The 15,383-nt window shown below is 44.1% G+C and overlaps 1 protein-coding gene across 1 annotated transcript in view; it reads left to right on the top strand.

Moving 5' to 3' along the window:
• Gnb4 (G protein subunit beta 4) overlaps nt 1-15,383 on the top strand; it is a 234,267-nt gene that overhangs the window by 77,919 nt on the left and 140,965 nt on the right. The window lies entirely within an intron of this gene.

Below are 15,383 nucleotides of genomic sequence, written 5' to 3'. Positions count from 1 at the left end.
GCGGGGTTTCAAGGGTGATCTAATAAGGTACTGGGAGTTGCTAAGCCAGGCTGGACCAGCAGCCGCGCTGGTCCCGGAGAGTGGCTGGTCCCAGGAGCCAATGGGAACTCAGGCGGAAAAAGGCCGGTGTCTGCACGGAGTCTGCAGATGAGTTAAAGTTAATGCCTAGGGAGGGATCCCTGGCCTTGGATTATGATGAATTCGGATTATTTTTAATCAGGAAAAAACTTCAACAAACATTTATACTTGAAAAGTAAAAGTGTGCTACACTTTGAAGTAATCAGCAAATCAGATATAATAATAGATTCCAGCGTTTTTTAAAAATGTCTATATAATAAGAGATGGTAATTAGTCCAGTTAGATTCAGATAGTATTTAAAAAATCATGACAACAGTTTCTTTCATTCTGAGAAAGCCATTCACCAAGCAAAAATGGAGCATCATTCAAGGAAGCACCCAGTTCTAAAAATATCCCCAATCTGTATCTATTTTTCTTAGTCTCCATTTCTACCAGTGTCGTCCAGAATACTATCTTTTCTTCCCCAGATTACTGAAACAATTTGTTCCTCTGCTTCTTCAGGCTTTACCAACAGCTTGATCTATAAAAATGCCCAAATTTGTCCTGCCATTCCAATGCTCAGAGTTTAAGATTGCATGTATCTTTGTAACTAATAGCAGTGCTTAAGAGGGTCTAAGGCACATAGATGTGGTGGTATTGTGTTCCCCGAAATATTGTGCACTCTAATAAACTTATCTGGGGTCAGAGAACAGAACAGCCACTAGACAGACATAGAGACCAGAAAATGGTGGCACTCACACCTTTAAATCCTATCACTTGGGAGGCAGAGATCCATCCAGATCTCTGTAAGTTTAAAGCCACACTGGAAACAGCCAGGCATGGTGACTCACGCCTTTAATCCCAGGAAGTGAGGGCAGAAAGCAGAAAGGCATATAAGGTGTGAAAACCAGGAACTAGGCTGGTTAGGCTTTTGGGCTGGTTAAGCTTTTAGGCTTTTGAGTAGCAGTTCAGCTGAGATCCATTTGGATGAGGATTCAGAGGCCTCCAGTCTGAGGAAACAGGATCAGCTGAGGAACTGGCGAGGTGAAGAAGCTGTGGCTTGTTCTGCTTCTCTGATCTTCCAGCATTCACCCCAATACCTGGCTTCAGGTTTGTGTTTATTAATAAGACCATTAAAGATTCATGCTACTCATGACCTTAGGAAGGCTGAATAAAACCCCATCCATCTCAGTGCCAGCAAGATGGCAGAAATTAACCTGTCATAGGAAATACAGCTAGTGAAATAACACTTTCCTGTTCACCTGACACTGGGCTGTGAGCTAACAATGATGGCTTGAGTTTGGGTTTTTTGAAACAAGATTTCACTATGTAATCCTCCTGCCTCTGCCTCCTGAGTGCTGGAGTTAAAGGTGTGTGCCACCGTGTATATCATTACATTTTAAGTGGTTCAAAAACTTCTTAAGAGGGGTTGGGGATTTAGCTCAGTAGTAGAGAGCTTGCCTAGCAAGCGTAAAGCTCTGGGTTCGGTCCTCAGTTCCAAAAAAGAAAAAACTTTTAAAGAATGCTATGATACATGTCAGTACACTTAAGCTGTTTTATTGGGGCACAGCCAAGTTTATTCATTGCCTTGGCTAATTGAGCTAGTAACTTTGACTGGGGCTGTGTGCCTGATTACACTGTAGATTAAGCATGTTTACTGCCAAATGACCTATTGGGAGGGTTTGCTTACTTCTCAGACAAGGCATGTGACACCTAACACAACCTGCCTGAGTGCTGTGTGCTATGTGACGTGGTCCCCGTGATCGCAGTGCTCACTGCAGATCAGCACCCCAAAATAGTTCTATTTCCAGTCCATGTTTGCATGTTTGACTAAAGAAAGCTGGTGAGTTATAAGGGACTGTGATTCCAAGCCAGGTTTGATGGCACACTTTTAGTCCCAGAATTCAAGAGGCAGAGGCAGGTGGATTTCTGTGAGTTTGAAGTTAGCCTAGTCTACATAGTGAGTCCCAGGCCAGCCAGGGCTACATAGTGAGACCCTGCCCCTCTACCCCCCAAAAAGGAGTACGGCTCCAAGAATGAAATATTGGAGAGACATTATTTTTAGTTTATAATATACAGTAATGTATTTAAACCATTACCATTTAAATGCCTAGCAATTCATTTACAAGTTTGATGGATTTACACATTTATATCCATTACCAATAGTATCTGCAACATCTCCCATGAATGTAAGAGAATATACCCTGGAACTGTAATACCTCTTTGGGCTGAAGAAGAATCAAATATGTGTCATGCTAGTCCAGAGTTAAACAGAAGTCTGAACTGTTCAGCAGGGCTGATGACGGCATCCTGAGCTTGCTACACATAACCCATAAGAATCCAAAGACTGAGTGTAGGGTAAAAGGGGGCAGCCAAAGCCACACCCTGCCCCTAACCAACTCAGGACTTGAAATCCAACCAATACCTGAGCACAAAATCCAACAAATCTCTGAGCTTGTCCCAAGCTCAGGACTTGAAATCCTACCAATCCCCACCCTGAAAATCTTCACTCTGGAAAGCTACACCCCTAAGAAATCCTATATAAGCCCTGTACCTGTTTAGTTTGGGGCTGCCTTTTCTGCCCTGGCAGAGTCGGCCACTCTCCTGGATTCCCCCCTCCCAATAAATCTCTTGAGTGAGGTTTGTTGTCACGACTTTCTTTTGCCCAAGTGGAACAGAGCAGAGCTGTAATGGCTCTCCTCAGAGTAGAGCAGAACTTCTATACTTCCCCGAGGAAACTTTCCCTTAGCAGAGAAGAGCTGTTAACGACCTTCCCCAGAGCAGAGTAGAGTGGAGCTGGAGCAGAGCAAATCTGTAACATTTTGGCTGGGGAAACTTTCCCTTACTGGAGCAGAGTTGTTACACTCCGGGGAGCTGAGCAGAGCTGTCATGCTTGCATTAGGAAAACCTTTCCTGGAGCACGGACTGTAACACTTTGCTGGGGAAACTGTTCCCCCGCAACAGAGCTGTAACACTTCTACTAGGGTACCTTTCCCTTCCGAGCTGTAGTTATTCTTTGGCTTCTGACTGCCAGGATACCTTTCTATCAGAGCTGTAACACTTACAATGAGACCAAAGAAGACAGCTTGAAAGAATGCTGGTAGGCAGTGCTTAGATGTTTTTGACAAAGCAAAAGATAATGAGAAAACTGATTGTTCATCATTTCAGCTCAGCTGTCTCTTGACATATCACTGGAGTGTGGTGATATAGTGTGTCCCCCAATATATTGTGCATCCCAATAAACTTATCTGGGGGTCAGAGAACAGTACAGCCATAATATTAAACAGAGGTTTGGCAGTGGTAGCACACGCCTTTAATCCTAGCATTCCAGAGGCAGAAATCCATCTGGATCTCTGTGAGTTCAAAGCCACACTGGAAACAGCCAGGCATGGTGACTCATGCCTTTAATCTCAGAAAGTGATGGCAGGAAGCAGAGTTATATAAGGTGTGAGGATCAGGAACTAGAGCTGGTTAAGCTTTTAGGCTTTTGAGCAACAGTTCAGCTGAGATTCATTTTGGATGAAGACTCAGAGGCTTCCAGTCTGAGGAAACAGGATCAGCTGAGGAATTAGCAAGGTGAGGTGGCTGTGGCTTGTTCTGTTTCTCTGATCTTTCAGCATTCACCCCAATAACTGGCACCAGGTTTGATTTTATTAATAAGACCTTTTAAGATTCATGTTACACTGGAGTAGTGACTTCTTTTAATGAACCAATTTGGTGAAGTTCAAATTAACTTCATACTATGTGTTAAGCACACATTTAACCCTTTGATAATTATTTTTCGAGACAAGACCTCTTACATCCAGGCTGGCCTTAAACTCTCTATGAGGCTGAAGGTGGCCTTGAATTTCTGATCCTCCTGCCTCCACCTCCAGTGTTATAGGCATGCACCACCACACCTACACTTGGCTTCACCCTGTCCAGGGGATCAGACCTAGGGCTTCCTAATGCTCAGCACTCTGCCACCTCAGCTAATTATCAAAAAATGAAACAAGACACTAATATTACTGACCGTGAAGTAGTGAATTGCTGGAAGAATCTTGGGAAGGTAAAACTAAGAAGCGGCCTAAGAGAACTCAGTAGTCATAGCATTACTTCCTTTGATATGATACAGTGTGGCAGCTTGAGTGTGTGTTTGGTTGGTTGGTTGGGTGGTTGGGTGGTTGGTTTGGGGGTTTGGATTTTGGAAAAAGTTTCTCAGCCCTGGTTGTCCTAGAACTCACTCTGTAGACCAGGCTGGCCTCAAACTCAAAGATTCACCTGCCTCTGCCTCTTGAGTACTGGGATTAAAGGTGTGCACCACCATGCCCAGCTGTAACTTGTGTTTTTTTAATTCTTAAATATTAGGAAACTTGGAGCTGAAGAGATGGCTCAGTGGTTAAGAACACTTGTTGCTCTTGTAGAAGACACGAGTACAATTCCCAGCAGCCACATGACAGTTCACAATCATCTGTAACTCCAGATTCCTAGAGATCTGACACCCTTTTCTGACCTTCCCAGACACTGCACATGTATGATGCACAGACATACATGTAGACAAAACATGTAAAATATGTCTTTAAGAAATTAGAAAACTTCCAGGTGGTGGTGGTGTATGTTTTTAATCCCAGCACTTGGGAGACAGAGGCAGGCATATCTCTGAGTTTGAGGCCAACCTAGTCTACAGAGTGAGTTCCAGGACAGCCAGAGCTACACAGAGAACCCTTGTAGTGGGAATCTAGTAGAGTCCTTGTATCTAGGGTAAACATTAGAATGCAACAGTTGTTTCTCACTGTATCTAGGGTAACAGTAGAATGTATTAGTGTTTGGCGAAGTTACCTAGACCTTGAAGAAATCATAGTAGAGAACAGTGATTGTTTTCTATTATTTATAGGGTTGTTTTTCTGAGGAAGTTTTCCATCCACTGCATGGCTTTGGTCACAGACTATCCAGGCACACTTGGAGGAGTTGAATTATTGAGTACTGCAAACAGTACACAATAAAGACTAAAGTTGCAGGAGTATGACAGTTTCCTTCAGAAAACATGTAGACTAGATCAAAGGGCCTTTGGTATGAGGAACTTGTTGTGCTCCAAACACAACCTAAATGGATTTTAAACAGAGGTTTAAGGTTCAGTTCACAGAAACTGTTCCTCGCTGCTGCCAGAGAGCCTAAAATTACATTCTGGGGTGACTCTCCTTCTTTGAATGGCCCATGCAACACAGAACACCTGACAAAACCCTGTCTTGAAAAACCAGAGAGAGAGAGAGAGAGAGAGAGAGAGAGAGAGAGAGAAAAGAAGAAGAAGAAGAAGGAGGAGGAGGAGGAGGAGGAGGAGGAGGAGGAGGAGAAGAAGAAGAAGAAGAAGAAGAAGAAGAAGAAGAAGAAGAAGAAGAAGTTGTTATAAAACTACTATAAAACACATTAAAAAGAAAAATACTGGGCCTGATCCCCAGCACACCACAAAACACCAGAGACTGTACTATATGGAATATACAATATCTAAGAGCTGTAAGATGGTTTCGCATGACTATTTCTCCCCTGTAGTTGTTGTCTACTGTCTTGGTTGGGCCTCAGTCAGTGTTTCTTACAACTAATGAGATTAAAGAGTAAAAACAACTCAAGACTATTGGCTGTTTCTTTATTCTCAGAGGTACACCATATTAAAACTGAAAGTGCATGGGATAGGAAGTAGCTAGTGTCAGTGTACATGACCAGCATGTGCAGGGCTCTGAGCTGGATTCTTCAGCACTATTAAAGAAAGCAATCCAGTTGTCTCTATTCACACTTGGAGTACTTCTTCCTAAACTTAGACACTGGGTACACCAACCCAAAGGCAATATACAGCGATGTCCCACTTAAGTAACATCATCTGGCCAAACAGTAGATGCTCAGTGTGGTAGTAATTGGCCCTCATAAGCTCACAGGGAGTGGCACTATTAGGAGGTGTGGCTTTGTTGAAGTGGGTGTGGCCTTGTTGGAGGAAGTGTGTCACGGTGGGGGTGAGCTTTGAGGTTTTCTATGCTCAAGATATGGCCGAGTGTCTCAGTCCATTTCCTGTTGTTTTCTGATCAAGATGTAGCCAGCACCATGTCTGCCTGCACTCCTGCCGCCATGCTTCCAGCCTGCATGCTCTCCGCCATGATGATAATGTACTAACCCTCTGAAACTGTAAGCTGCCACCTCAATTAAATTTTTCCTTTATAAGAATTGCCGTGGTCATGGTGTCTCTTCACAGCAATAGAAACCCTAAGACACTCAGAGACTGACTCTGAGTCCAAATCAATAGACATTGCCCTTTCAAAAGTCTCAGTAATATCCAAGCATGAAGAATTTCCTGTGTTCCTAGGTGCAACGTCTAGCTTCGCCTCTTGGGGGCACTGGTCTTCTATTCTTGTATCACACCAGTTCTCACCAGGCCCAGCTGGTCCCATGCAGCAGTGACTACACAGTCTCAAAGAGCTCTTTCTTAGTTTTTATTAAACTCACTGCTGAAAAAGCTACAACTGTTAAACACACATGCTAGGAAACAAACTCAGAAGACTGTCTCTGTCAAAAAAAGTAAGCACCTTTTTAAAAAGAAAAATAAGAATACCTGGAATTATTTCATACTGCAAACTACACAAAATAAGCAAGTATAAAAGGTGAGTTTCGGCCGGGCGGTGGTGGCGCACACCTTTAATCCCAGCACTCGGGAGGCAGAGCCAGGCGGATCTCTGTGAGTTCAAGGCCAGCCTGGACTACCAAGTGAGTTCCAGGAAAGGCGCAAAGCTACACAGAGAAACCCTGTCTCGAAAAACCAAAAAAAAAAAAAAGGTGAGTTTCAACACAGACGTCTTTGTGTGGATACATGTATATCTGGGGAGGTGTAGAAAGCACCATCTTGTCACTGACATTTTGTGCAAGCACTGCTGAGATGACAGGTAATTGGGATCTAGGCTTCTCAGCCACAGAAATGAGGTGTGGTGGTTTGAATAGGAATGGCCCCCATCGGCTCACCTATTTGAATGATTGATCATTGGGAAGTGGAGCTACTTGACAGGGGTTAGGAAGTGTGTCCTTGTTGTTGGAAGTGTGCCACTGGGGATGGGCTTTGGGGTTTCAAATGCCGAAGCCAGGCCCAGTGTCTTTCTCTTCCTGCTGCCTTCGAATCCGATGTAAAACTCTCAAGTACCATGCCTGCCTGTGTGCCACCGCATTTCCCACCGTGATGATAATGGGCTAAACCTCTGAAACTGTAAGCCAGTGCCAATTAAATGTTTTCTTTTATAAGAGTTGCCGTGGTCATGGTGTCTCTTCACAACAATAGAATACTAAGACACTGGGTCAGATTCCCATGCTTGTTTGCCATTAGGATAGGAAGACCTCTGCTAACCATTTCACTAATAGCTCAGAGATTACTAAAAAGCAAATGCTTTTCGGTAATGGCAGGTTCCTTCATAATGCACCAATTATGTGCTGGAGCAGTAACAATGTGATCCTGAAAAGACAATAGCACTGAAAAAGATGTGTGAGGTGACCTGAACTTTTGTGTATATTTCGTCTCATCACAAAAACAAAACTCCAAAAGCTTAGCTATTTGCTGCAGCTCCTGTGAGACATCACAGGATGAGCGTGGAGTGAGCAAGTCACCATTTAATCAATGGATGCTGCAAAGTGACACCTGGGGCCACTCAGACATCCCACTGATATGGGTCAGTGGCAACATCAAGTTATGGAGCTGTGTCACAGCACAGAGAACCACCTCAACCCTGCTCAGAATCTAGCCTCAATTCCTTTGCCTAGAATCCAAAACCCCAGGAAACAGCTGCAATGTGCCTGGCTTAGGATCCTGAGATGCCTTAACAAAGCACTGCATATGGGGACTTTAAGCTGTGTGGGAGCCTGTTCTTGGGTTCCTCGTGGCTTTACCCAGCAGGTCCGCATAGAGGATGATTAGACCACAGGCCTGAGTGCAGGTGTCTGAGATGGTCTGCACTTGGCTGTGCTGGGGGAGGAGGTCTTTTGCTCCACCCCCGGCATCTCTATAAAAACCCTGGGGCAGAGACAGTCAGGGCCCATTGGAATAGGTTCCAGGCCCTCTCGAGGCTATCCTTTATTTTCTATCTGTTTATCTCCACAAGATTCTCCACTATAAATCCTTCTATCTAATATTTCCTGCTGCTTGCACTCAAGAAAACTCTGGGGAACTGTGGGGGTGGTTGGGTAAACGCCCCACAAAGCTGAAAAGATTTATAACAGTCCTGGACCCTGGCTATCCTAGGTAGTTATGATTATTTTTTGTTGTGTTTGTTTCCAACTTGATACAAGCTAGAGTTACTGAGAAGAGGGAACTACGATTAAGGAAATGTCTCCATCAGACTGGCTTGTAGGTGTGCCTATGGGGGCATTTTCTTAAAGATTAATGTGGAGATACCCAGCCCATTGTGAGTGATGCCACACCTCAGCAAGTGGTCCTAAGTGGTTTAAGAAAGCAGACTTAGCAAGTCATGAGGAACAAGTCAGTGACCAGAATTTCTCTATAGTCCCTGCTTCACTTCCTGCCCCAAGGTTCCTGCCCTGCTTGAGTTCCTAGCCTGATTTCCTGTGAGCAGTTTCTCTGTGTCCCAGAAGCCACTCCCAAATGACCACACAGAGACTTATTATTAATTATAAATGCTCAGCCAATAACTTGAGCTTGTTACTAGCTAACTCTTACACTTAAAATTGACCCATATTTCTTATTTACACTCTGCCATGTGGTGGTAACTTCTTTCAGCATGACACGCTCATCTTTCTTCTCTCTTCGCCTCCTCTAAACTCCCAGGACTCCACCCTTCTTCTTTTTCTCCATCCCCTTAGTCTGACTCTCTTACCCAATCTCTTCCTGTCCAGCTGTAGGCCAGTCAGCTCTTTATTAACCAATGAGAGTAATACATATTTACAGTGTACAAAGATTGTTCCACAGTGATTTCCCTCAGTGATAGACTATAATTGTAAATTTTATAAAGGAAAGCATTTACTGAGGGCTTGTGTACAGTCCATTATTGTCATGGTGAGCAGCAGACAGGCATGGTAACAGAGCAATAGCTGAGAGCTTTTCACCCTAACCTGAAGTCAGCAGGCAGAGACACTAGACCTGGAATGGGCTTTTGAAACCTTAAAGCTCACCCCAGTGACACACCTCCTTTAAAAAGGCCACAACTACTTGAACATCTCCTAACCCTTCTCAAACAGTTTCACTAAGTGGTGACCAAGCATTCAAATATATCAGCCTCTGGGGGCCATTCTCATTAAAACCTCCACATTATTAAAATGTTCACAGTGTGCATATTTTGTCACAGAAACAGAAACCCTAAATATGACCCCAACAGCCTCGGATCGAGCTGTTAACATGTGTCATTTCTTTTGAGGCCTCTCTTGAGTTGCCACTGGCTGCTTCCCCTGTGTGTGTTCTTGCATGTCTTTGTCCAAACTTCCTCTTCTACAATATTGGATTAGGTCCCACCCTGAAGACCACAAAGAAACTTCACTTAAAGACATTATCTTCGCATATGGCCTCATCTGAGGTACCTGAATTTTGACTTGAATATGGGGCCAATTCAGATGATACCATCACTCCCTATGTCCTGGTCTCTCACATTAATTCTTTTTAAAAGATATTAATTTTATTTTTTTACATCCCAACTGCAGTTTCCCCTCCCCCCTCCCCTCCCAGCTCCTGTCCCCCACTTTCCCTCTGCCCCGCCCCCCCCCCCCCCCCCCCCCCCCCCCCCCCCCCGTCTACTCCTCCATTTCTATTCAGAAAAGGGAAGGCCTCCCATGGATATCAACAAAACATGGCATATCAAGTTGCAGTAAGACTAGCCATATCCCCTGTGGGAGGCCAGCTCCCACTTTTCCCAGGGTTCCTATGAGGATGAGAGAGGGATAAGAAACTTAGATAGAAAGATAGCAAAGAGGAGAAAGAAACACTTGATAGCTTCAAGAGGACCTGGATCAAAACCCAACAGCCTTTTCCATGTATTCAAAAGGGCTTTTTATAACAATGCCAAGGGGCAGGGCAAAAGACCTCCCCCTTGCTAGATCAAAGCACACTGCACAGTCAAGTGTAGACCCTTTCAAGCACCTGGTAACCATGCCTGTGGTCAAATCATCTCCTTATGCAGCCCTGCTGGGTAAAGCAAGCTTAGATTCTCTAAGTAATTTGGATCCTTAACTCTATGCAGCTCTGAATCAGCTTTCCACTAAGAGCCTGCAAGTAGTTGGAACAACCACAGCAATCCCTATGACTGCCACACACACCAGTAAAGGAGTAAAGGATGATAAAGATGGAAGGTCCTTTCTGAAAGGGTCTAAGATATCTATAGCAGCCTCAGCTGCACCAAACCCTTTTTTAAATCAATAAACTCTTGATGCAACCTCTTCAAATAAATCAGTAAACTCCTGATGCAACCGCATCAAACCTAAGGACTCCCTTAGCTTCACCAAATGATGGTTCATTAATATCAACAGGGTTAGCATAATTCTAGCATGAATATTACCATACCTATTTACAATTCTTACAAACTTACATCCAAACGCAGTCTCTTAGTAAAACTATTTACACTTTACAAACTTTAGCAATATCCAAAAGCAATTTCTTAATAGAACCTTTTGCATTTCTTGCTAACAAAGTATAGGGTACATTAACACAAGTTAACATTATCCATACAAAGAGCAAGAAATTTTTTTAATTAAATAGACTGAATAATATTAACTCCCCCTTTTCTTTATAATTTTTTAAGCTGCATCTTATGCCTGGGTAAGAAACAAAAATTCTCTATACCTATACAAAACAGTTCCATTTTTACATAAAAGTTTCATAAGTCACCACAGTTAATAAAGCATATATGCATACACAAAACAATTCATTAGTCATCACAGTTGATAGTCTATATGCATAAGTAAAATCAAAATTGTCCCACTGCAATTGAATCACTCCTGTCCATCTCATTTCTTAAGTCTGAAAAGTTCAAAAGACAATTCTGATACCAGTCTTAATGTTCCATTGAAAGCTTTCTGATACCAGTCTTAAAGTCCCATTGAACACTTGAAATCAGGGCCTGGCTCATCAGCTGCCCTGAAGTCTTTGTATAGCTATCAGAGTTGTAATAACTCAGAAGTAAACAGCTCTAAATATGAGGAATCCCATTACCAAAACTTATTGCAGTTCAAGCAAGCATCTCTAAAACTTTTGCTCAGCTCTGACTGTGCTTTGCAGTCTGTAGGCTTCCCCTAAGGCAATTTTTCTTCAGTGTAAAAGCTCCACAAGACCTGGCTGGTGCAGAGTCCTTTCAAAAGAGACTTTCTTACAGCCAGCAAACAGAAACTGCACTGCTTTAGCTGCTAGCTCTGTTCAGGCTTTTACAATCCCAGTCCTGAGGCCCAAGGGCTCTCAACCACCTTGGTTGCAGGAGCTCAAGGAAGGAAACCCAGCCAGTATGAGCTGCAGCTTCCTCAATCCCATTACCTGCTCTGCTGGTGCCCTCAGGGCAGCCCCACATTACTCTGTTGCTACGTCAGTCTTGCTCTTACTAGCACTCTGACTGACTGTGCTCTCCTCACCCTCCTTGCAGCGAGCAGGCCCTGCGGAGGCAAAAAAAAACCGTGCAGAACCCCGCTGCTCATGCTGTCTCTTGTTGTCTGCTGCCTGGGAAACTATGACGCCCCACGGATCTCAGCCGCCAGTTCCTGTCTGGGACATCGCTCACGCTCCGCTGCTGAGGCTTTCTGAAACTTCTGAAGCCGCTGGGATTGCTAAATTCTCAGTGGCTGCTAGGTCCTGGATGCTGCTCTGTGCATCCCAGGAACCACTGTGCTGGGGGGCGGGGGTAGGGGAGGACTTCGCTACCCTAAATTACTTTATATTAAACCTTTACCATATTCCTAGACCCAAAGCCTATATTCTCGACCTTCACCAAAACATTTTTACAACTTTAAACCTAAGTTACTAAATAAATAAATATAGAGAGAAACATAGAGACACAGAGATTCTTGCTGTGGCCTAACTTTGCTTTTTCTATATAAGTTTTTGCTCCTGAAGAATAAAATACCACCACCTAAACTTTAATTCATAACCAGACATGCCCAACTGCTTCTGCCGTGCTCCCTACTCTCACTGTTTTCCTGTGCACCCAAGTCCCACGTTCTGGTGTCATCTGGGGGAGTCCAGCTTTTCCCAGGGTTCCTATGAGGAGGAGAGAGGGATAAGAAACTTAGAAAGATAGCAAAGAGGAGAAAGACAGAAACACAGGATAGCTTCAGGAGGACCTGGATCAAAACCCAACAGTCTTTTCCATGTATTCAAAAGGGCTTTTTATAACAATGCCAAGGGGCGGGGCAAAAGACCTCTCCTTTGCTAGATCTAAAAAACACTGCACAGCCCAGTTTAGACCCTTCCAAACACCTGGTAACCACGCCTGTGGTCAAATCATCTCCTTATGCAGCCCTGCTGGGTAAAGCAAGCTCAAATTCTCTGACCCTGAGTAATTTGGGCCTCTACAATCCCCTCATATTAAGGCTGGACAAGGCAACCCAGTATGAGGAGTAGGGTTCCAAAAGCTGGCAAAAGTTAGAGACAGCCCCTGCTCTCACTGTTAGGAGTCCCACAAGAAGACCAAGCTACACAACTGTAACATATATGCAGAAGACCTAGGTCAGTCCCATGCAGGCTCCCTGGTTGTCAGTTCAGTCTCTGTGAGCCTCTATGAGGCCAGATTAGTTGATTCTGAGAGTTTTCTTGTGGCATCCTTGAACCCTCTGGTTCCTACAATCCTTCCTCCCCCTTTTCCACAGGATTCTCCAAACTCTGCCTAATGTTTGGCTGTGGGTCTCTGCATCTGTTTCCATCAGTTGCTGGAGGAAGCCTCTCTGATGTCAATTGCGCTAGGCACCAATCCCAGCAAATCCTGCAGGCAGGACAGAGTGTGGGTCGAAGATTATGTGGCTGTGTCCGTGTCCCAATCCCTCCACTAGACATCTTGCCTGGTCATAGGAGATGGCCAGTTCAGACCAGATATCACCTATTCCTAGGAGTCTTAGTGGGGACATTCTTATAGATTCCTGGGAGTTTCCCTTGGACTAGATTTCTACCTCACTCCAAAATGTGCCCCCTTCCCAGTCATTTCTCTCTGTACTCTCTGCCAACCATCCCTCCTATTCCTATTCCTATCTCCAGTCCACCCATTAAAATCTATACTATTTCCCCTTCCTAGGGAGATTCAAGCATCCCACTTGAGCCTTCCTTGTTACCTAGCCTCTCTGGGTCTGTGGATTGTAGCATCACATTAATTCTTTAAAGATATATTTATTTTATATGTATGGAAGGGTATGTGCATGTGAGCACAGGTACCCTCAGAGGCTAGAAGGGGGTGCTGGATCGCTGGTGTTAGAGTTATAGGTGTTTATGGGCTGCTTCACATGAGTGCTGGGAACTGAATTTGAGTCTTCTGCAAGAACAGTATATGCTGTGTGACATTTGGTCGCATTCTAACAGTAACGTTTGCTTTAAACCAGAAAGAAGAGCTATCTCCTAGCTGACCAAAATTAACCATAGAGGCTTTGGACGACTGAGGACACATAGACACGGGAAGTAGTTGGGCGGGGCTTAGGGAGGGTCTCAGGCTTTTTGGATGGAGGAAGAAGAGAAATAGGAGGTCACTGGTCGCTTCTCTGACCATTCAGGTTCTTACTGTGGTATCTTACTCCCGAGTTTTTATTGGTAAAGAATAATTAGATGAAAGCATCAAGTATGCACCCTTAACTGTGGCGTCGTCTTTCCAGCTCCTCTCACACAGTCTATGAGACACCCTAACTGGCCACTGGTCACTCCATGAGCTTTGCTGCTGTGGGTTTTACTCACAGTACCATGCTCTTTCAGCATTCTTGATGTCTGCATATCTAAGTCAGTCTACTTCTCAGAAACCAGCCCAAGCCCCACCTCATTCCTGTAAGCTCCAAATGGATAGAATGGCTCTCTTAAGAACAGCACTTGAAATGTCTCTAAAATTCTACCTATTTCTGTGCCCATTTCATCTTGTCTAACAAATTATTAAGTTATTATTTCAGGGCACTACATATTCATTACCAATATTTGTATACCAGTACCAGCTCTACACACACACACACAGACACACACACACACACACACTCAGGATCTAGTAAAGTACCTCATCTAATACGAGTACTCAATTCATACTTCAAATTCTTTTGTCCATACTCAACACAAAAACATGCTGTTTGTGGATCATTAAAATGATGTCAATGTTTCATTGTCTGAATACATTTTACATGCCAGCCCTGATTTTTTATGTTACACCATGTAGCTTCTTATAAACTTAAAACAGTCTGTCATAATACCTAACCCTAACACCTATAGATGCAGGCTGATCTCTCCTGGGAGCTGGGCAGAGGTAGGGACCAAGATACCACGGTACATCTAAAGCATGAGCCCTTTGGGCAGACTCATCTCATGCAAAAGTGAAAATGCAGAATCAGCCACCAAAGGTGGATAGAGGTCCCAAAAGCTTATGAGTCACCCAGAGAGAAGAAAATCCAAGCCACACTTTGTCTCCTCCAGAGTTCTACCAGTCACATCTTGATTAAGCCAGAAGCTGCAATGGTCTGCTATGAGTCCTGTTTGTGGCCACAGTGCTCATGAGAACCTCTCCAGAGGATCCAAAGCACCCTCAGCAGAATGTGTGGGGCTCTGCCTTTACCACCTGCTTCTGTTCCTGCTCCCCATGCTGTGCGGATATTCTGATTCCTAGCTCCATGTCTTCAATGTATCCTGGGACTCAATGAAGGAGCAGCCAAGGAGAGAGGGTTCTGTAAGCCAAGGCACACATACATCGTATCCTTTTGTATGGTTGTGTTTGGGAGGTTTGTTGTTGTCTTGCTTTGGTTTTAGTTTGTTTGTTTTGCTTTGATGTGTGCATACGCACGTGTGTGTGTGTGTGTGTGTGTGTGTGTGTGTGTGTGTGTGTGTGTGTGTGTGTTAGACAGAATTTCATGTAGCTCAGGCTGGCCTCAGAGTTGCTATGTAATTGAGCCTGGCTTTGAACTTCTGATCCTCTAGCCTCCATCTCCCAAGAGTTGGGATTAAAGGTTGTGCCATCAGACCTGGCCGACACAGTGAAGCTTCTTGAAGATTCCCTTTTTGCCTCAAAGATCAGAGAAGAGGGATGTGTGGAGAAAAGGAATTTAGTAATCAATAAGTGAGGAAACAAAAATGACATTTAATGTTGAAACAAATGCTGGGGGAACACTCCTCCACTGTTGGTGGGAGTGCAAACTTGTACAGCCACTCTGGAAATCAGTATGGTGGT

Source organism: Peromyscus californicus, unplaced genomic scaffold (genome assembly GCF_007827085.1).
Source record: "Peromyscus californicus insignis strain IS unplaced genomic scaffold, ASM782708v3 Scaffold_9__1_contigs__length_137607984, whole genome shotgun sequence".
NCBI lineage: Eukaryota > Metazoa > Chordata > Mammalia > Rodentia > Cricetidae > Peromyscus > Peromyscus californicus.
Note: the sequence above shows the minus strand (reverse complement) of the source record. Positions and strands in the feature narration are given on the sequence as shown.